Genomic DNA, 21,055 nt, shown 5'->3' with positions numbered 1-21,055 from the left:
GCGGGATTCCGAGGGCTTAGGTCAGAGTCCGCAGGCCCGGAGCTTCCTTCCGCACCCCGAGCAGGGAGCAGGGAGACCGAGCGGGCGGGTGGGGGAAGGCCAGACTGCCCCCCACTCCAGCCTCAGCCCCCCCTCCCCCCATTCCTCCCATTATGATTACTTTGCTCTCCCCTTGATTACATCTGCTTCACTAGCTCAGAAATAAAGATCCTTTGAGACTAATTTTGCGCCCCCAGCTCCCCACCCCTTCCCTCCTCCTTCCCTCCAGGCCTGGGCTCCCTTCAGCTCCTTTCTCACCGGCTGGAAGACATTGAGTTCCTTGTCTAGGGGGCTGGGGGGCCGGCGGGAGGGTGCCAGTGGGGCGGAGGGGGTCTCTCCAACTCAGGGACGTGTCCAGCAACCCAAACCTGTCCTCCCTTTGTTCCCGCAAATCTCTTCACACTATCCCCACGCTCTGGAGTCTGCCTTTCTCCCAGTAAGGGGGGGGGGGGGGCTGGGGGGCGGGGAGGAGGACCCTGAACTCACTCCACCCCTCAATTCCAGGAAAAGGAGGGAGGGGGAGAAAAGGGAGAAAAAGATCGAATCCCCCCCCCCCCTCATTAGCCAGAAAGGAAGCGAAAGGGGATAATTATAATTAAAAGCAGACAGCTGTGGATCGCGTCTTTTATGTTCCCCACGCCTCCTCCCACCTCTGCCGTCCCCCAAACATCTGCACGGCTCCACGAGCGCCGTCCCCCTGACGTGCGGGGGGACGCGGGTGGGGGGTGGGGTGGGGGGGGGGGGCTGAGGTGCGGGGGCAGCTTTGGGGAACGGCACCCAGTGGACGGCACTTTCCTAAACATCTCAACAGACCCAAGGGTAGGGAGGTGTCTTCTTCCTGCGCCCCAACCTGCGCCCCAAAGTACGCTCCCCCCCCCCCCAGGAGGTGAGGGCATCCGGGTAATAACAACTAATTCAACAACTGGGTGTGTGGGGGGGGAGATCTTCGATTTTCCTAAAACTGGTCACACCTGATTCATAATAACATCAGTACATACACATCACATGTGATCTAGAATATTTTCTCATCCGGGCCGGTCTCCCCTCCTCCGAACACAGGAGGGGCCGGGAGCCAGGACCTCCGAGGGCTGTGTTGTAACAAAGAGAGGCTTGTGGATTTAGGGTACACATACTTTATAATTTGGGGTGGTGTTGCTGGGCCTAACTCTGCTACCCATGTATTTATAGAACTTGATCCTAGGCCAGAACAGCAGGGTAATTATAGCATTATTAGCATATATGCAAATCAAGTAACCTATATACGCTGAATGGAAGCAAATTATTATTTATTTCTCTCCCCCCTCTCCTTCCAGCTCTGGCATCAGAGCCGCACGCCAGCAATTATCTGACACTGGGAGAGGGGCCGCAGGCCTGGAGGAGGGGGCTGAGGGAGGGGGACATTTTGCTCAGCTTTCTTCTGGGAAGAGTAGGGAGGGGCTGGGAAGAAGTCTTTGAATTAACAAAGGTAGGGTGGGGTGAGGGTGGAGAGACAGAGACCTGGGACCGAGGGGGGCGGACGAAGCCAGGGAAGCTGTGAAGAGTGACAGAGGTGGAGAGACGGACGCCGGCTCAAGGCAGTGGGGGAGCGGGGACACACTCGGGAGGGCACACGGAGGGGGCGTCCTGACTGCGGGAGAAAACAAGGGCCTGCCTATCTGGGGGGGGGCGGTGCATGGGCTCATCCCGGACGTTCTGGTCGTAGGCCTGGGGCTGGGCGCTCTCCCAGCTGCTGCCAAAGCCCACCCCGTTCCCAGGCCCTGTGCCCGCCCTGTTTGCCCCACCTAGTAAATAGTCAAGGGCACTAAGCACGGGGTGTTGGCACCTGCTTCGGTCCAGCTGCTGGGCGAGCGCCCACGGGGAGGATAGAGTCCCACTGGGGCCCCTCCCCTCCCCCAGGGTGTCCGGCCTCCGTGGGGCTCCCCACCTAGATGTCCCCTGCTGCCTCGGGTTCTAAAGAGCCACATCCCTGTCTCCCTTCCCCAGCTCCGGCCCTGTCTCACTCAGGCCTCCTGTACACCGCCTCTCGGGCTGGGAAGCGGGACCTGAGGGGCTTCTTTTTCTACAATCGCTCCCAGGACTCGCCCCGCTGACTCGGGGTCCCCCTCCCTCTGCCTGGCCGGGCAGGAGCCACGGACTTCGTAGCCTCACCGACGTCCTTTCCTCCGTTCCCCTCGGAAGAGGCCTTCCACCGCCGAGTGGATCAAGGGGACTTCTCCATTTGAGTGGCCACAAAGGCCCTTTCGCGTCCCCAGAGATACCCGCAGCCCCGGCAATTCCAAATGTCCCCCTCTAGGTACCGCTAAAGTGGCCATCTAGCTCCCCCCGTCTCAACAGAACCTTTCCCCACCTGAGGCCGGGCAGACACAGACACCCAAAGAGACAGTAGCCAGAAGCCTGCAGGGAAACAAAATGTCGAGGCTGCACTTAGATTTTTACACAAACACGAAAATGTGTGATCACATAAAGTATATAGAGACCAACACGATGGACGGGCTTTATGGCCAATGACCTCCACGTCTACGAAATGCATTTGTCTCTGTGTGTCCTCCTGGGTCTGTTTGCTCCTCTGGTGTATAATACACAACAGTGAAGGAGCCGAAGAGGGACTGAAAGAAAGACACACACACACACACACACACACACACACGCACACACACACACACACCCAGCAGAGAGAGGAGCCCAGAGAGGCAGAGACCAACACCTACAAGAAAGGCACCAAGGAGCCAGTCAAAGGCAGGGCAGACCAGGAGGCCGACAGCCAGCTTGCCTTTCTCTGTCCCACGTTAGCGACCTGGGTCGTGGCCCTGACATCTGCCTGTTTCTCCTCCAGGCTCAGTCCAGAAACTGGCGAACGGATCGGCGGCTTCAGCAGGCGTATCCCCCTGCCTGGATCTGGAGTCTTTGGACGGTGGCTGGACCCCCTCCCAGGGCTGTCCCGTGGAGACCCGGCCTCCAGCCACCCAGCATTCCAGACAGGGACTCACTAGCATTTCCCTTTTGAGCTATGCACTTGCCCACGTCTGTGGCTCTCACATACAATGACTGACCTCCAAACCTATGGAGCTGTGTGTGTGCGCGTGAACATCTCTCATCTCCTCTTCTCTCCTGCAAAATGCATGTCCCTGGCAATCCAGTTGGACATCTGTAACCTTGCCTGCCCCTTGCCTGGTATGGTTCTCAGGGGCCATGGGTGGAGCAGGTCTGGAGAGGGCACCCACAGCTTTGTGTTTTCGCCCAGCAGGGTCTGTGTGTCCCGACACCTGCCTGGGGTCAGGTTCCGCCATCGCCATTGGCCACATATCTGGCCACCACTCGTGTGCGGCTATACCCCAGGGACCCTTCCAGACCCAGGACTTCTGGGACCCGATCCGGCTGGTCTTTTACCCCAGGGTTCATCCCCAAGGCTGCCCAAATATCCCTTTTTGTTGATTTGATAATGTAGCTGTCTTCCCCACAAACCAGCCTTTCCCCACGCAGCTGCCACGGCACCAGTCACCCCAGACCTCGCCACAGAAGTCCGGCGAGCGTGCCCGCTTGGTCACAACACCCATGGGCTGGAGACAGATTTTCTGTTGACATCTCCCTAGGTGTCTACTTGGTAACTATATCTGTACTTTTATTCCTAGAACCGCACACGTCTTTTCTGCTCCTTTTCACGGAAGTCATGGTCCCTCTGTGGGCACCTGACCAAACGGCAGCACCGTGATCCGCGAGGCGGGAATACCAACGAACGGGCACACGGGTCCCATGCCCGCCACTCTAACACAGTGCCTTTTCCGGATGCCGTGCTGGCCCCTGTCTGCTTCACAGAAGGTTCTCCAGGTCCGATGCTCACCTCTGGGGCTGGGGCTCCCGGATTTGGGCCGGAACCCTGGGCCAAACAGGCGGCCAGTATTCCCCACCTTTGGAGCCCCTACCACCTCAGTCGAGGCAGAGGTAATGAACTCTGGGCGGCTGTGTATGCGGCCACGGTGCCTGCCGGGGAGACCGGCAGGTTCCCTCTGCACCCCGAGGCTGCGGGGGGGTGGTCACACTGTGATGGGTTGTTAGCGCTGAAACCCCCCTGGGCTGCCCAGGGTGTGCGCGCAGGTTTAAGTGCGTCTGAGTCCTGTCTCCACAGCGCGCAGTGATGTGTGTGCTGTGTCCATTACGTCCCGGCTCTGCTGCTGCCAGGGCGGCGTGTTTGCGTGGCTTGCGGCTGCGTGTCTGACATTTGTCGATGTCGGTGTTTGCGGGTGTGTCTGGGGGTCCCTGAGTCCCAGTGTGAACCGTGCGCCTGTCCCTCTGTCTGCCTGGGGCCAGGCCCCGCGCCCCCTGCCCTCCGACTCGAGTCGTGCTTTCCAGGTGGCTGGCTGCCCGCTTCCCACAAAGTCCCCGCTGGGGGCGGGGGTCCTTCTAGGCTCTGCCAGCTCCGGGGACGCGACGGCCCAGGCGACCAGTAAACAGAGAAAGAAAAAGAAAACAGGGAGAGGGAAACAGAGGAGGAGGAGGAGGAGGGGGAGAACAAAAACTATGTGAAATGAGGTAAAACGTTAAAACCAAAGGGATGAAATGACCCTAAATGAAATAAAAGGGAAACATAACAAGGATATTAAAAACGTTAAATTAAATGATAAAGGCAAGGTAACAAATGGAAAAGAAAAGGCTCCGAGGCGCCCGAGGGGAGGGGCGGAGACGGAGCGATGTGGCGTTGGAGTTGGGGGTCCGTGGGAATGTGGGGGACGGATCCTGGCGGGGGGGGGGCGTGCTGCAGGATCCAGGGGGCGCGGGAACGGCCGCGGGAAGCGGGGGAGGGGGGCACGGGATGGGAGGGCGCGGGGTCGGAAGACTGCAGGAAAGGGGGGGCTTGGGAAGTCCGGGGGGGCTGCAGGATGGGGGGGGGTGCGCGCGGGACCCGGGGCCGCGGGGAGGGGGCGGCGCAGGATGGGGGGGCGAGGGAAGCAGGAGGCGCGGGGTCTCCGGAGCCGGAAAGCGGGGGCCGCGGGGTCGCCTCTGGCCGCCCGCTCCCCCGACCCGGGTCAGGCGAAAAGCGGGCTCGAGGCTGTGCGGGTCCGCCCCCCCCCCCCCCCATCGCCGCCGCGGAGTCCGTCCCGGGGGAATAAAGCCGAGAACTACCTCCCCCCCCGCCCCCCCCCCCCCCCCCGCCACCGCCGTCCCCCCGGTCCTCCCTCGAGTCTGAGTTTTTGGCCGCCAGGCCTTCGCAGACGCCGTCTCGGGATTCGCGGCGCCAGGCTTTGGCTCGCGAAGCCAGAACCGTGGAGAGCCTAGGGACCCGGGTCCGCGGCCGCCGCACTCCCCGCTCGTCCCCGCTCGTCCCGGCCTCGGGGTCCGGAGAAGCTGGGGCAACGGGGGGGGGGAGCCTGGGGAGCCCCGGGAGCCCGGGACGAGGAAGAGGAGACACACAGAGGCTGGGGGCAAGAGGGGCCAAGACCGAGGGGACAGGAGGGGAAGAGATACGGAGGCGAGAGAGATACGGAGAAATAACGGAGGACACAGGGACCGGACAGGGGGCTGGAAGGGAGGGGGGAGGCTCACGGAGTTTGGCCGGAGGCCTTGCTACCCTCCCTTCCTCCCACGGCGCCGGGTGTCCCTTCCCGTCCCTTCCCTTCCGAAGCTGCCTAGTTCCTAGACCCAGGTTTCCAGGGGCTGAGGGAGCCCGGCTCCAGAGAGTTAGGGCCGTGTAGACCTCGCGGACCTTGTCTGTGGTTCTCCCGGGCAGGGGAAGGGGATGGAGAGCCGCGCTCCCCGGGGAGCTCTAACATTCCAGGGCACAGAGCAGGTAGCCAAGAGGGGGACCCAGCCCGCCCAAGCCCTCCAGATCCAGGTGGGATCCTGGGATCACTGCCACCTGAGAGCAAGACCCGGCCGCCTGGGGCAGGGGGGCATTTCACTCTCAGAACACCTGAATAAATGCCCCCCGCCAGCCTCTCCCCCCCCCCCCCCGTGTCTGTGGCCACCACCAGCCTTGTGGCCTTGGCCTCGTCGTTTCCTCCACCCCTTCCGTCCTCCATAAAAGAAGCGTCCTTCCAGTGCGAAGGTGACCAGAGCCGGGAGGGAACCAGACCGACCCGGATTTGGTGGCTCAATCTCACCCCAGAACGTTCTGGACTCCGTCAGTAAGTGTCTCGGGCATTAATCCGGGGCAGGGTGCACACAGACTTGAGAGGACACCACCAGCTGTGGGAGTGAGGCTGAAGAGTGGGTGCTTCCGTGAGAACCCAGGAGAACGGGGAGCAGGACGGCTGCCCCGGAGGGTCCCCGCCCCGAGGTGAACGTCCAGGCGGGCTGTTCCCGGCAGAGGGTTGATGTGAAGGCCCGAGGGCCCGTGGAGGGTGCGGGTGCTGGGAAGGACACAGTCTGCAATGGTCGCCCCACCGCTTCACTGGCTGTGTGAGTCTAAGCCAGTTACCTACCCTCTCTGAGCCTCTCTTCTGAACAGGGAAAATGGACGAGAGGAAACTTACTTCCTGGGGCCGTGAACTCAGTAAATTAACTAACGTGCCCAGTGTGTGCCTGTGTGCCAGCTTGGCCATCCACAGAAATTCACAAGATTGTAGCTTTCTTCCCATTCAGGGTTGTCCGGTCAACCTTGTGAGGTTTTCACTGGGGGGGGGGGGGCAGTGGGAAAGGTGGTTGGGGGAGGGCTGTAGCTCGATGGCCCTCCACTCTGCCTTCCTGTGTCAGCCAGTCTGCAAATCCCCATCCGCTCAAGCTATCTCAAAAAAAAAAAAAAAAACAAAAAACAAAACATACATTAGGGGCTCCCACCTGGCTCAGTGGATGGAGCGGGTGACTCTTGATCTACTCTTGATCTCAGGGTCCTGAGTTCGAGCTCCGGGTGGGGCATAGAGATTATTAAAAAAAAAAAAAAAGTAAAGTAAAAAAAAGAATATTTAAAAAATACATACATTACAAAGTGTCCCTCTTTCAAAAAATGCTAAAATAAAGTAAACTATATCTTAATACATTGAAATAGCCTGAAACAAAATATTGTTCAAGTGTAATTCCTCCCGGAGCCCCCACCAGTCACCTGCTACACCTCTTACAGCTAAAGTTAATACACTCAGAAACGTTGAATTTCTATTCTGTTCCAGGTAACTCCTGCTGCCTTTCTGTCTGTCCCCCTCCAGCTTCCCTTATCTGTGTATTTAGTTTCAAAGAATCGTGGAGATTCTGCGTGCGGAAAACTGCGTATTTTGGTGGTTTCTGCTTTGGCTTTCAATCCCCCCAAATTAAATGTATACATGTGATACGATTACGACCAGACACCTGTTCAAGGGTGGCTGTAACTAGGCGAGGTCTCGGACCGGACTCCCCAAAAACAGATCGCGCGGCGGTTAACACGCACATTTCACGTGTTGACCGACACCCACGGGTCTGCTAGTGAAGCGAAGGCAGCCGGGACCCACGGAGCGGGGCCCGTCTCGCAAGGCGCCGGCCCTCTCCCGACCTGCCTCCCAAGTTTTCCGATGCCCCCCTCATTCCGTGGTGAGGAGATCCACATGACCTTCTGAACGTCCAAGTTTCTCTATGAACTACAGGGTACTACGCAGAGGCACACCGCCGAGAGCTCCCGGACCTACGGCGCGGCACCTGACGCTGCGCGGTCCCCCAGGCGCCCCGCCCCCGCCCAGGTCCTCCGGCCGGAGGGGCTCCTGCTCCTGGAGGCGCCGGGGCTCTGGGGGGACCGAGGTGAGTGAAGAGGGCGGAGGGCTGGGCGGACTGGTTCATTAGCACCTCATCTCCCCTTCCACATTCCTTCCCCGCCCCCGTCCCTCCTGGGGGAGGGGGGAGGGTCTGCCCCTCCCCCCTCTCCCTGGCCCAGCCTCTGCCCCGCTTCCCTCCCCGGCGTGGCGTGGAGGGGGTCCTCTGGGCTATTCCCGGGGAGCGGGGGGGGGGGGGACAGACTGGGATGTACAGTTCGAGGGATACAAATTGGAGTCTAAGAAGAATGTTCTGCCCCTCCAAGGCGGGAGACCCAATATCATTCTCTCCACAAAGAAGAGTCCCCGGACACCCTGGGAATGGAAAGGGTGGGGGGCAGGGGCGGTAGCGCGGACACCTCAACACTCTCAAAAGAGGGGGGAGGGCGACGAGGAAGGAGGAGGCTCTGAGAGCCCTGGGAGGAGAGGGGCCGGGGTGGCGCAGCTAACGAGCCCCTTCCCAAATTCTCTGGGCGGGACTGGGCTGCTCCCAGAGGGGGGTCTTTTCTAACAAGGTGCCCCTGGGCCCTGCCCCTCCCTCCCCAGGAGCCCAAGCCGCCAAAGGTTCGTGGAATATAATGGATCATTTTCCAATTTACCAGGGTCTTAGAGATTACGCCGCTAATCCCATCAAAGACCATCTGCTTACATTGTCCCTCCTGAGCCAAAAATAAATAGATCCTTTACTCCCTCCACTTCAGCCCCTCTGGGGTATTGTAGCGGGAGAAAGTTCGACAAGGCCCAGCCCGTTCCCCCCTCCCTCCTGCTGCGGGCTGGACAGAAAAGGAGAAAACAAACTTGGCTTGTCTGAGGTGTGAAAGGTCACTTATGCTCCTGAGCCGTATTCTTCTCGGGAGCCTGCGGCGCTGGGAATCGGGGAGAGGGGCGGCCGGGCCCGTGGAGGTGTGGGGCTGGCTGCCCGGGGGCACCCCCGGCCCCGGCCCGCCCGGCCCTGGCCTGGCCTCTTTGAGTCTCTCCCACCTGGGTCCCTGGGGGGATCTAGCTTCGGAGCCCACCCGGCACATGAAAATGCACACGAGCACCAACTTGTTTCCATCTAAGTCATTTGTTTCATAGACGTTTATTCTCTTCTTTGTGATTGCTCTGTCGACGACAGGGGCCTCATACCTGGGGGGAGAGGGGCTTCAGGGGAGCCTGGAGGGGGTTTCATGGTTGGAACCCGGGGGCTGTGCAGGTGCAACCCAGGCCCCAGGAGTCACATGGGAAGGGAAGTACATGAGGCCCTGAACGGGGCGGGGTGGGGGGGGTGGGGGGAGCTCCTTGAAAAGGTGGCTTGTGAACAAGGACTTCTAGGTGAGAGGGGTATTCAGAGGGCATTCCACAGGTTTGTCCATGTGCCCGCTTCTCCCCCACCCTGGCCCTCAACCAACCCTTTTAGCTGTTTTCTAACCCACTCAAGAAACTAAAGGGGCTATTACTTGAAAAAAAAATTTTTTTTCTTTTTTATTCTCTCCTTTTTGGGGCCCAGTCTCCTTTTCGGGGCTCAGTCAGTGGAGCCTACGGCTCTTGATCTCAGGGTTGCGAGTTCAAGCCCCATGATGGGTGTAGAGCTTACTCTCTCGTAAAAAGAGCTGAGGTGACTCCCAGCAGCCTGTCCCAACCACCGCAAGACAGCCTGCAGAGGCAGGGTTCCCCAGCTCCGCCCAACGGCTGCCTGTCTGGGGCGACTGCCCCAGACACACTTGGTCCCCCAAAAGGCACATGTTTTGCTTCTGAAAAGCAGCAGGCGGCAGAAACAAGTCGCGGGAGTCGGGAGGACCTCAGCCTGAACGAGCCCCAGCGCAGCGGCTTCTCACTAGCAGGGTGACTCCCCGGGGTGGGGTGGGGGGGGCGGACCCCCCACCCCCTACCCGTAAAAGGCCATGCCGGCCTCGCAGGGCCGCTGTGGACATTCAGTGTGCTAGCCCCAGGACCGCAGGAAGCTTTGAAAGCATTTGTTCGAGAAGTTCCACAGGGATGGGCAAAGTATTTGCACGTGTTGGGACGGAATATCAATTCCCAAGTTATAAGATTTGCCCGTTTGGCAGATGTGTGCTGAGGACCTGTACGCACAAAGCTCTGAGGGCCACCAAGAGCACTGAGGCACGTGCCCCGATCAAAGAGGGCAGACGAGGACACGAACTGCTGGCGTACGTTGCGGGACATGACGTGTGCGCAGAAAATAAGACCGCGATTCTCTGGAGAGAGGAAGAGAGCACCACGTATGGGGTACTGTGGGATCGGGAAAGCTTTCCTCAGGGAAGCGTGGAGGGCTGGTCCTTGAAGGATGCTAGGCCCCGGAGGTGCAGCACGTGGGGAAGACATCGCCTGGCGATGATGTGTACCAGTAAGCCCTGGACATTCGGGTAAACACGAGCTCGTTATGAGCCCGCAACATCACGGACCTGGGAAGCCGATGCCCTCCTCGGCTCTGTTAGGGGGGAATCACGTCCAGATCAAGAAAGATGAAAAACCCGTCACGATACTTTGGAGCAGGCTCACCTCAAGTGAGCTGCCGGCACACAAGCCTCGAGAAGAGGGTCAGCCAAAGCCTGGAGGGTCGGCCGAGTGAGCGGTGCGACCTTGGGAGTCGGTCTCCTGCTCGGTGGAGTGCGGGGGTGGGGGGGGTGGGGGGGAGATGCTCACCTGTTTCCGCACAGCAAGCCAGGGGCAGGTCAGATGATATGTAAGCATCTGCGGAAGCGGGAGACACCCCACGTGATTCCTGAAAAAGAGGATCTAACGCCTCAAAAGAGAAGCTTCACGAAGAAACTGCTGGAGACGGGCTGTGGTCTCTCGCTGCTCGCCCTGGGGGTCCCCGCCGAAGGGGGGCAACTTAGTTAAGGGTGCAGGAAGGATCAGAGATGCCGGTGAGGAAGCCAATTAGGCTTGGCATGAGGAAGACTGCCCAAATAGCTGGAAAAGACCAAATCTAGAGAATGTTTGGTCAAGAATGGCCACCGTGAATGATGTGGAAGGAATTTCTGTCCGGGGCAAGTGACTGGATTAGCCAGTTTCTAACATTCTTCCCAACGCCGCCAATACTCTGCAGGTGTCAGCTGACGTTGAAAACCACAAGCTTCCTTGGAGGTTCCGTGAAGGCAGGGATCATGCCCATTGGGTTCTTTTCTCTCTTGAGCGCCCAGAAGAGCGACAGGCATTTAGCAGGTGTTTGATAAAATTTGTTGAATGGATGCACGAGTGGACGGGTGAGTTCGACAGTGCATGTGGAAGTTCTTATAAACTGAGGTCTCGTAAAGTTAGAATTAGCAATGACCATCATTGACATTTGCTGAATGGCGTCTCAGGTGCTTTCTGTGCATTACTGTAGAGACAGTAAGTGTTACAGGGGTTCAGTCACAGGAAGAGCATGGGAAGAAGCAGGGGGTCATAGCCCATAGGCAGAGGAGACAGGATGAGAGGCAGGCGGGGCTGGGTCTGCATGTCCTTGGCTGGCTGCTAAAACAGGAGGTTGAACTGGGCAAGCAGGGGAGGGGAAATGATCCAGAAAGGGAGATTTTGTCTCACAATTACAAACGCAAGCAGAGTGAGGCCGCGGCGGAGGCGGCATCTTCCGGTGGGGCCATATTCGAGACACAGGACACCTGCACGGTGGTGGCTCGGCGGCCAACCCGCGGCTTTGTGCCACGCTGAGCTTTTCAGGGCTTCCTGGCTGACGAGGGGGGGGGGTGTCCTCAGTGGTCCCTGGGTTCGGGCGGAGCCTTCCATCCTGTAGCAAAGAACCCAAACTCGATGGAAGGGTAGGATGGAGAGCTTCTGTGAGCTACATGCCTGATTTCTGCTTTGCTTTTGCTCTGCGGAGAAAGGTTAGGGGCTCTCCGTCTATGAGGAAACTGGAGGAGAGGGGTCTGAGGTGTCCCGAGGGCAGGAATGGATGAGGTAGGGCCATTCCTACATTAAAAAGAAAAGAAAAGAAAAGAAAAGAAAAGAAAAGAAAAGAAAGATTCCTGCAACAGCTCTTTTCCCAGCCAGTTGGGTCGGGGAATCCCATCCCAATCCCCCTGACCCTAATCCAGATTCCCCATACCTCGTTCCAAACTCCCCCTCTTTTTGGTATCCTTTTGAAAGTCGGAAACGCTAATCCTCGGGGGGCCCTTTGAAAACAACCCCAGACGACAAACACCTGGCTCCCCCCGGGCCTCTCCTCCCCGCCCACCTTGGTGTCCTCGCCACTGAGGGTGTCCTCATTTACAAGAAGACCTGTGGAGAAGGGGCCGCGGTGCCTAAAGTGGGGAGCTCCGGCTCCCGCGGCCCGAAGGCACTCGCCCCTGGTTTGCTGCCCTGTGCTGCCACCTAGTGTCCCCAAGCCTTCCAATCCCTCCCCCGGGGGAGGGGCATTTCATTCACTCGCTCAGATTCGTGCCTACGTTCCCTTTAACTCACTTAGTGTTTTAGCAAAACTACGAGGAGCCTTCCCTCTGGCTCTGGACCTGGCCACCGCCTCCCCAGCTCCTTTCCACGCCTGTCCTTTCCTGCGGCTCCCGCTCTGCCCCTTTCTCCAGATGTTCTGGGTCACGTCCATTCCAGCCCCCTCGCTGCGCCTCCCGCTCATCCCTTTCTGTTAGCAGAGGTGGGAGGGAGGCGGGAACCCCTCACGGATGGTGAGCTCCCAGCCGGAGGCCCAGGGTGCCCGGGAGGGGGGAATGACACCATCTGAGATCAGACGAAGGTATAACCTTGGGGCACTTGGTAGCTGGTAAATAGCGTCAGGCCGGTTCTTGTTAGGCTCACAGGGCGGGGCTTAGCGCCCCTGATTCACAGGTGACAAAAGTCGAGCTGTTAGCCAACCGGTGGCCAAGCTGGGGCGGCGGTCTTGGGCCCCCTGGCTCCCATCCAGGGTCCGCTCGTCTAGAGCAGGCCGTCTGGAAGAAGAGCATGGAAACGGAGACGCAGACGGCCCCGTACTTGCTGGGCGGGGAGGGACGGGGACCGTGGTGGCCTCGCCAGACAGCAGCACGCAGTCGCACAGCTCTGTCCTGCGGGCGCGCCTGTGGCACAAGGGCTCCTCCCAGTGGCCATGCTGGGCAGTGTCCTCCTCACCGGAGGGTGAGGACAGGATGGGAAGGAGAGGGTCAGAGGGGCTGGGCTGGGCGGCAGGGTGGGGGGCACGTCCAGGGCTCGCGCTCTCGGCCGGGCGGAGCACACGCGCACGACGGGCCCCCAGAGGGCGAAAAGCTGGCACGGGAGTGGGGGCCTTGCAGGCGAGAACCGTGTCCGGCACCAAAACTATTTAGGCTCTTTGCTTGTAGCGGTTTATTTAAAATTGTGCTTTAGAATGAAGTCTGTCAGTCAGGGACAGTGGAAGAGGGCTTTGCTGGTTTCAGGCAAAAGGGACGCACGCTTGCGTGCAGTGGGTCGGCATGTACTGGGTGGGCGCACAGGGAACACTCCCAGGGACGGGGGGGGGTGCTGGAGAGCGGCCGCCGCTGGCACAGGGGAGCAGGAAGAGATTACGTGGGCAAACGCCACACCGTGGCTCCAGCACGAGCCAGGCTCATTGAACACCACCACCGTCTACTAGAGACCTCACAACCGGGACGGGAATAGTCAGGCAGCCTCGCGTGGTTGTGGGAGAGCCTGATTCGATGCCTACGGAGAGCACCTGGCACGCTGCAGGGATGTGCCACAGGGCAGCTCCCGGATGGCGGGGGAGCAGTGGGCAGGGCCTGGTGGCTAACCTGTGGGATCCGCGCAGTCACATCCAGGTGGAGCGGCCTAGCAGGTGACTATAAAACCCGGGGTCTGGCATCCCAGAGAGCCTGTGAGTCATCGGTGCAAAGGAGACCCCTGGTACCCCAGAAAGAGGCGCGAAAACCTAAGAGAGAAGGAGAGCGAGGGAGGGGAGACGGGGGGAGGGCCTGCAGACCTCTGGAGGGCCCGCAGCATCACAGGCACTGTCCCGAGAGGGGGAGAGCTGGGACAGGGGAGACAGCCAACCAGGGCATCGAAGGCGTGGCCTGTGTCACCAGCTGACTGAAGGGAGGGGGGCGACTTGGCCTTCCAACCAGCTTTGAGGTCACTGGGGACCCTGAAGACTACGGGGACCTTGGGAGAAGTTTGATGGCACAGGAAGACAGAGACAAAGTGGCAGTTTGAGAGGGTAACGGGGCGACGGAACTGTCTTCCCCTGTACAGGACAGATTTGAGTAGGTTTGCTTGCTGGAAAATGGAAGGCAGAAACACTGTTCCTGGGAGCCGATGCTGATGGGAGACGAAGCTTCCAGAGATGGGGGGAGGACAGCTGTGCCCCTGGGGGATCAGCCCCAACGCGCGGGGAGAAAACCACCACTCCGGAGGCAGGAAGTTAGGAAAAGAGGGAGATTAGGGAAGATACTGAAGGGTGGCCGGAAAGCTAGCTCTGTGCACGAGAGCAGCAGAAGTGGGGCCAGAGCCTAAGACTGAGACCTGTCCCCATGGGAAATCTGGCGTCACCTTCCCCTCCGCCTCCTAAGTGGCGTGTGTCCCAAGTGACATGTGAGTTGGGGAGCTACCCAGAAGGACACGGGGTAGGGGTGGTTGGGGAGAGGGATGGGGGCTGGGCTCGGAGGCTCAGATGGAATTTATTAAATCGGCAAAAATGAAATATAACACCCGATCCTAGCAAAGGTACAGGCAATGAGTGGACCGTATACTGCTGGTACGATTTTTCCGGAAGGCCAACTTGGCAATAGGTATTAAAAGCTTTTCAAATGTCCCACTCCTCGGTCCTCCTCTCAGTTCTGAGTGGTAAATCTAAGGACATCAAAGTGTATGTACAGACATGTTCAGTGCTGTGCACAACAGAAAGAAGGAAACGGTTTTCAACAAGGCGCGTACGAGGGAACACCAGGCGGCAGCTAAGAATGTAAAAAGGCATTTATTGACATGCGCAAGTGATCGTGACGGTAGTAAGTGAAAAAGAAAACCCAACACACGAAATATAAATACGTTCCTGTTCTTTTAAGTATCTACTATACACATACACACTTGCGGGGGGAGGGGGGAGGGAGGTGAAACACGGATCTGGCTTGACAACTGCACATGACTGCGACCATTAGCTAGGATATGGAACTGGGGAGCCTGGGCGGCTCAGTCGGTTGAGCGTCCGACTTCGGCTCAGGTCATGATCTCGTGGCTTGTGAGTTTGAGCCCCGCCTCAAGCTCTGTACTAACAGCTCAGAACCTGGAGCCTGCTTCCGATTCTGTGTCTCCCTCTCTCTCTCTGCCCCTCCCCTGCTCGTGCTGTCACTCCTGTCTCAAAAATAAACATCAGAAAAAAATTTTTTTAATAAAATAAAACATCAGAATAAAGAATTAAGGAGAAATGACCAGTTCTAGTCATAAAGATACTGGGCACATAGATGGGAGGCTCAGGAGAGAGATCTAGGTCACAGGAGAGAAATCTATGTCACAGACACAGATTGGGAGTCACTGGCACTGAGGTGGCTGCTTAAACCTCAGGTGTGGGGACGACACTTCCCTGACGAGGAGAGGGGGGCAGCCAAGGCCAGAGCCCCCCGGAATCAGTGCAGAGGGAGTGGAAGGGACACAGCCAGGGCAGAGTGACGTCGCTAAGGCGGCCAACAATCCTGGATCTGCTATGCCTCCCTGTGACTGGAGACGGGACGTCGCTCGCGTGTCCCGGATGAAACGCACACGGGGGCTCTCCTGCGTCACCGCTGCCCCCACGAGAGTCCGGATAGAATGACGACTCATGCCTTTAACCGTTCTGCCTACTTCAGAGACTCCTCGCTTCCTCGTCAAGGCGGACCAGTCCTTTCAACTGGCTGACTTCTCGATCCTTCCCGACGCCCCTGGCGGCCGGCTCTCAGGGAGTCCTTCCCCAGCATTTCCAGTATCTCCCGTGCCACTGGCTTGCCCGCTTTACCTGCAGACATGCCAGGATTTCCTCAACCTCAGGGACCCTGACGGGCACGCGTGTCGCCAATACCTCCTGCTTCATGTCGCCTCCCGCGGTGCCAAACTTGTCCGAGGCGCCGCCTCTGGGCACCGTCTGTCATCACGTCACCACCCTTTTCTTCACAGACTACAGCAGCGTAGCTTCCAGCTGCCTCTGCCGGAACTGTCCTCTCAAAAGCTAGTGGCAACCTCCTTTTCTTATGACCCAGTGGGCTTCGTGTGGCCGCCACAGACTTTGATCTGTCTGCAAATCCCATGGTGCCGACTGTCCTCTTTCTCGAGGACACTTGCCCGTGTGGTTCCATAAACACCGATGCGACACTTCTCAGGTAATAGATTAAAGCAAAGGACACCACTTGGGTCTCTGAGTGTGAGTTTAGCCTAGTTGGAGCAGTCTCACGAATTCAGCAGCAGAGACCTCTGCCCTGGTCAGAAAACCTTCGGTGGAATCGTGGAGGCAGACCTCAAACTACAGCGAGCTGAGCGGCAAAGCCAGCTTACAATAGGAAGACAGGGAGAATGCAGTGGATTCTGCTAGGAAATCTGTGGAAGGGAAAAAGAAAGAACTTTCTAGAAAGGCCCTGGCAGGGACCGTAGGAGAACGAAGCAGCGTCTTCAGGATGTGGAAAGACGCCGGCACGTTTCGAGACTGAAGGAGACACAAGCACAAAGGGGGACGCTGAAAACAGAAGGCAGGGAGGGGATAAATGATCCAAGTCCTGGGAGTATCGGGAAGGGTTGGCCTTTCGGAGAACCGGCGTGAACAGAAACGGGAAACTTCCAGCAACATCGTCCTGGGGCATGCGCGGATGGAGGGCACCATGCCAGCGAGGGTAGAGACCAGCAGGCCAAGAGGCGTGGAGGGCTTTTTTGTTCGTTTGTTGTTGTTTTTTAACTTGCGCGGAGTTTTAAAATAATCTGAATTGGTTGTCAGTACTTAAGAATCACGGGATTTCAAATAAAACGCTGGGAGTCCAGCTTCATCTCAAAAACTGGAAGAGACCGCGGACTTCCTCGGGTGGGCATGGCCTCCCTCACACGGCGGGGCCACGTCCCACATTCACATCCTCCACCTGGCTCCTCTGGGCGTCTCAGTTTGACACTCTGCCATTCGTATTCCTCCTGCTTCCCAGCCTGGTCATTCTGTGCCACTCTGGTTTGGGACAACTGGGTGCCATCTCTGTCCTCAACCTTCTCCACGCTTTCCCTTTGAGGACCCGCCCAACCGCCCAACCTGTGAGATTACCTGCCACTCAGTATCACAGCGGAACACTGGAGCTGGAAAGGAATTCAGCAATCAGCTAGTTCAGTCTTCTCAATCAATAGAACAGGGCTGGATAACAGAAGTCTAGAACTCAAAAGAATTTTAAAGGTCAACTAGTCTCATTTACAAATAAGGAAACCTAGGTCTTGGGGAAATGAATGTTCTTTCTAGTTCACACAATTCTGTGCGGGGCAACACACATCTACCGAGCTCTGGCTCTGTGCCAGGCACGGCGGGGGGGACAGAAACCCGGGTAAGACAGCACTTCCAGCACAAATGTGGCAGTCCCAGAATGAAGGACGTAACATCATGGGACGACGGAGGCAAGCACAGTTCCAGGGGCGGGTATCTGCATATTTAACTACAGGAGTCGATTTAACTAGATCTGGACAAGGGGCTCAGGCACATTCTTCTTTTCAGTTCTTGTTGCGCGTATACGTTCTGTACCAAACACTCAGATGAAGTGACGTGTCCCGGGTGACATGCCTAGGAATCGGGTCTCCTAACTCAAACTGAGGTGCTGTTTCCCTGGCGTGTCGGCGTGTCGTCAGCCCTTACCCGTCCTGAGCGCTATCCTCCATCGCAAACCACCTGCTAGGCACGAATCCACGTTCCTCTACGCCCTTGTGAAGTCAGCGGCACAGCACCCGGCACAGCCACAGACAACACACAACAACACACACAGCAACAACACACCTCATTCCCATTCCGGCAACGAGTCCTATGAACTTTCCCTTCAAAACGTCTCTTTTGTCCTGGCCCTTCTCTGGGGACTGCTGCCCCACTGCAGGCGAGAACCTTATTATCGTAACATGGTCTTGTCTTCAGCCTCTGATACACAGACTCACGTAAACAGTCACAGAGGGGGCTTCTCTCCGAAGTTTGCCCAAAGTGGCCTCTCTCGTCCTCCTGGTCCCCACGGTGGTCAGCCAGCCGCTGAGCAGGGCACCTGCCTTCGGGGCAGCTCCTGTCACTCCTGGACACCCACATGGTCAGAAAGTTCTTCACTCACCCGCTGAATGAGTGCTTGCCAACCACGTTCTCTGTTCCAGGCACAGTGCTCGGCACCCTGGAGATTTAACTGCCCAGGGCTCCCCGCTGACCTTCTGCACACTCACCTTTCCTGTCTTTGTGCCACCGGCCTCATGAATTTTTGGTCTCCTTTCTTCATCTTGCACATGGAGACAATACCTTGAAGGGCTGGCGTGAAAATCAACTGACAGGACATGTGCAGAAATGCTCTGGAAATCAAGTGCAATACAGGTAAGACCTTCTCCTTCTCCAACCGCGTCTTTTGTTTTGTTTTGGGAGGCGAGGTGATTCCACTTATTTCTAAATCATATTCTATACAAATGAGTAACCGTCCTATGCGTTATGTATAAACCATAAGGAAATACCCTTCCATGTACCATTTAACCCGATAACTAGAACGTCACCACTAGCACCCGCCTGGTTTTCCGCATCCCACCCCCAACCCCTCTCCAACATAACTACTGATGAACTTTGTGTTTATCACTCCTCTGCCTTTTTAAAGTTTTACCACACACACCTAGACACTATACTGCTTCATTGTGCGTATTTTGCAGTTTATGAACACGGTTCCGAATGTCTGTCGTGCTCCGGGGCTTCTCTGATGGTCTGTCCAGTGCAGCAACGCCCCACGGGGCGGGCAGTCCTCTCAAGGGCCGGGGTCTCGGCCTCCAGGATTGAGGGTCTTGGCCTGCGCGGGTGGGGGTCGCGGCCTCCTGGGTGTGCGCGGTCAGGGGTTGTGGTCCCCAGAGATCGGGGGCCCTCGGCTGCCAGGAGGGGGCCCCCGCCGGCGGCCGGGCGCGGGGGGCCAGCGGGGCGTCGTCCACCGACGGCCTCGCGCGAGATCGCGGCCCGCGCGCACGCGTGGGGCCGAGGTCCCTCCCTGCGGGGCGCGCCCCCGGAGACCCCGGCCGGCCACGTTGCGTACGCTCGCGTCTCGCAGGGAGAGGGTGGTGTCGGGCTCACGCATGCGCACCCGCTTCCCCAGGCCCTGGCCAGACGCAGCCACAGCGGTGCGCCCGCGGCTTTTTTTCCCCATCTAGGGCTAAAGCTTCTGTGGACGCATGCGTCTTGCCCGGGCTGCGGTTGGCTGATGACCCCGTCCGTCACTGGAATAGCCAACGGGGGCGTGGGGGGATTCTCAAGATCCACTACCCCGCCCCACGGTGGGCGCGCTGGGCGTGGCCTCGGGTCTTTGTCCGCTCCCGCGCTGGGGGAGAGCGATTGACCTGCTGCTTAACCATTAACGTTTGCTTTATTTGCCGCGTCGCGGCGGAGAGGGGCAGTGGGCGACTGACGGGCCGACGTAAAGGGTCCTGGGCTCAGTGACGACGGGCAGTTGCCAGTCGGCCATTTATTGAGCGCTTGCTGTATGCCTGGCGCTGTCCGGTGTGCCTTTGCACCCCCGCCCCTTTCGCCCTGCACGGAGTCGTCCTCCGGGCCGGCGGGAGGCCAGGGTCGCCAGGGGGCGGGGCCTCCGGCTCCTGAGCGGCACGTGGCGGGGACGCAGCCAGGGCGGGGGCGGGGGCGGCGGTTGCGGGAAAGCGAGCCCACATCGCGGGAGGGCAAATGCAGCCGAGTCCCAGCGGCCGCAAACTCCCCCAGGCTCCTCCGCGCTAGACCTCCCAGCCGGGACCTGCCAGACGTGCAGGGGACAGACCCGGGGGCCGCCGGTTGCTTGGGGCCCTCGGGTTTACCAGCTGTGGAGGAAGGCAGTGACACGGGGTGATGGAAGTCTGCAAACAAATAAGCCGTCTGTACCGACTCCAGCAGGAGCCACCTTGGAGCCTGGGGTGGGGTCGCCCGTGTCCTCTTCACATCCGCTCGCTGTTCCTGAAACACGTTTCCACAATCACAAGGCTGGAAAAGTTACTCAGCCCATGGGACTGCGGAATGAGTCAGAAGAACATGAGCTACAGCGAACCGGCCTGGCCGCCTCCTCGGCTGGACGACCAGATACCACCCTTTGCTTCCCGTCACCCCAGGGCCGCCTCTTTGGGGACAGGAGCCCAGTGGGTGCTCGTTCTCCAGTGGACCCAGGAAACTGGAAGCCACACCCCTCTTCCGCCCTGTTGGATCAGGGGCTGGAAAGTAGAGGAGAAGCTGCAGAAAGTCGCCACACCCTGGGGGGAAAAAAAAGCGTCGTCACGTTCGTAGGGCTCCGCAGTTTACGAAGCCCCGTGTCCCGTTTAGTCCGACGGAACACGCTGTGTGCCAGGCACTGAGCCAGACACGAAAAAGGGGAGCGCTTTCAGTCCAGATGTAGAGAAAAAAGTAGGAAACTAAGGCCTGCGCTTCGGGGTAGGATGAGCTGGGCGCTATAAAGGAGGCCTCCCAAGACCCCTGGCACGAACCAGTGGGGCAAGACAGGAAAACCAGGACAAGTTTTTCTCGGAAGGGAGCCTTGAATGGCAGGAAAAGTTTCAAAGGTAGAAACAGGTGTAGAGCAGGTTGGGTGCACAGACCTCTTCTTACTTACCCTAGGAAGTCATCCATCCAGTTTCTTGTCTTTGACAAGTAGCAGTAACCAAAGTAGTGACTCACACTTACTGAGCCCATATTATGGATCAAAAATGGTTTTTGTTCCTCTGGAATATTCTTCAGGTGCCTGAGAAGTGTCTTCTTCCCTCATCAAAAGAAAACCAAAAGGGGCACCTGGGTGGCTCAGTGGGTTAAGCATCTGACTTCAGCTCAGGTCATGATCTCACAGTTCGTGGGTTCGAGCTCCGCATCGGGCTCTGTGCTAACAGCTCAGAGCCTGGAGCCTGCTTTGGATTCTGTGTCTTCCTGTCTCTCTGTTCCTCCCCTGCTCTCACTCTGTCTCTTTCTCTCTCAAAAATAAAGATTTAGAAAAAATTAAAAAACAAAAAACCAAGAACCTCTGAGGGTGCACTGGGTGCCCCTATGAAGGAGCAGTGGGGCCTTTGGAACCAGATCTTCCTGAGGTTCCCCCGTTCCCCTACCACCCCTGACGTACCCCGGCAGCCACCCCTGGGGAGCAGAGCACCTGTACCCACCCACCCCCCTTTGATGCCTCAAAGAATTCATCAGTGAGTTTTCCCTTGTTTGAGATTAGCACAAGGCTAGTGAGTCAAGC

At 58.2% G+C, this 21,055-nt stretch overlaps 1 long non-coding RNA gene across 1 annotated transcript; it reads right to left on the bottom strand.

Moving 5' to 3' along the window:
- Positions 1-14,603: 14,603 nt before the first annotated feature.
- On the bottom strand, positions 14,604-19,365 carry LOC122475678. The gene is made up of 2 exons (XR_006295271.1): positions 18,479-19,365; positions 14,604-18,170 (listed from the first exon to the last, which is right to left on the bottom strand). It is a non-coding gene; the product is annotated as an uncharacterized LOC122475678 (long non-coding RNA).
- Between the last annotated feature and the right edge of the window lie 1,690 nt (positions 19,366-21,055).

Source organism: Prionailurus bengalensis, chromosome E4 (genome assembly GCF_016509475.1).
Source record: "Prionailurus bengalensis isolate Pbe53 chromosome E4, Fcat_Pben_1.1_paternal_pri, whole genome shotgun sequence".
NCBI classification, from domain to species: domain Eukaryota; kingdom Metazoa; phylum Chordata; class Mammalia; order Carnivora; family Felidae; genus Prionailurus; species Prionailurus bengalensis.
This window is presented reverse-complemented; position numbering and strand designations above follow the sequence as displayed.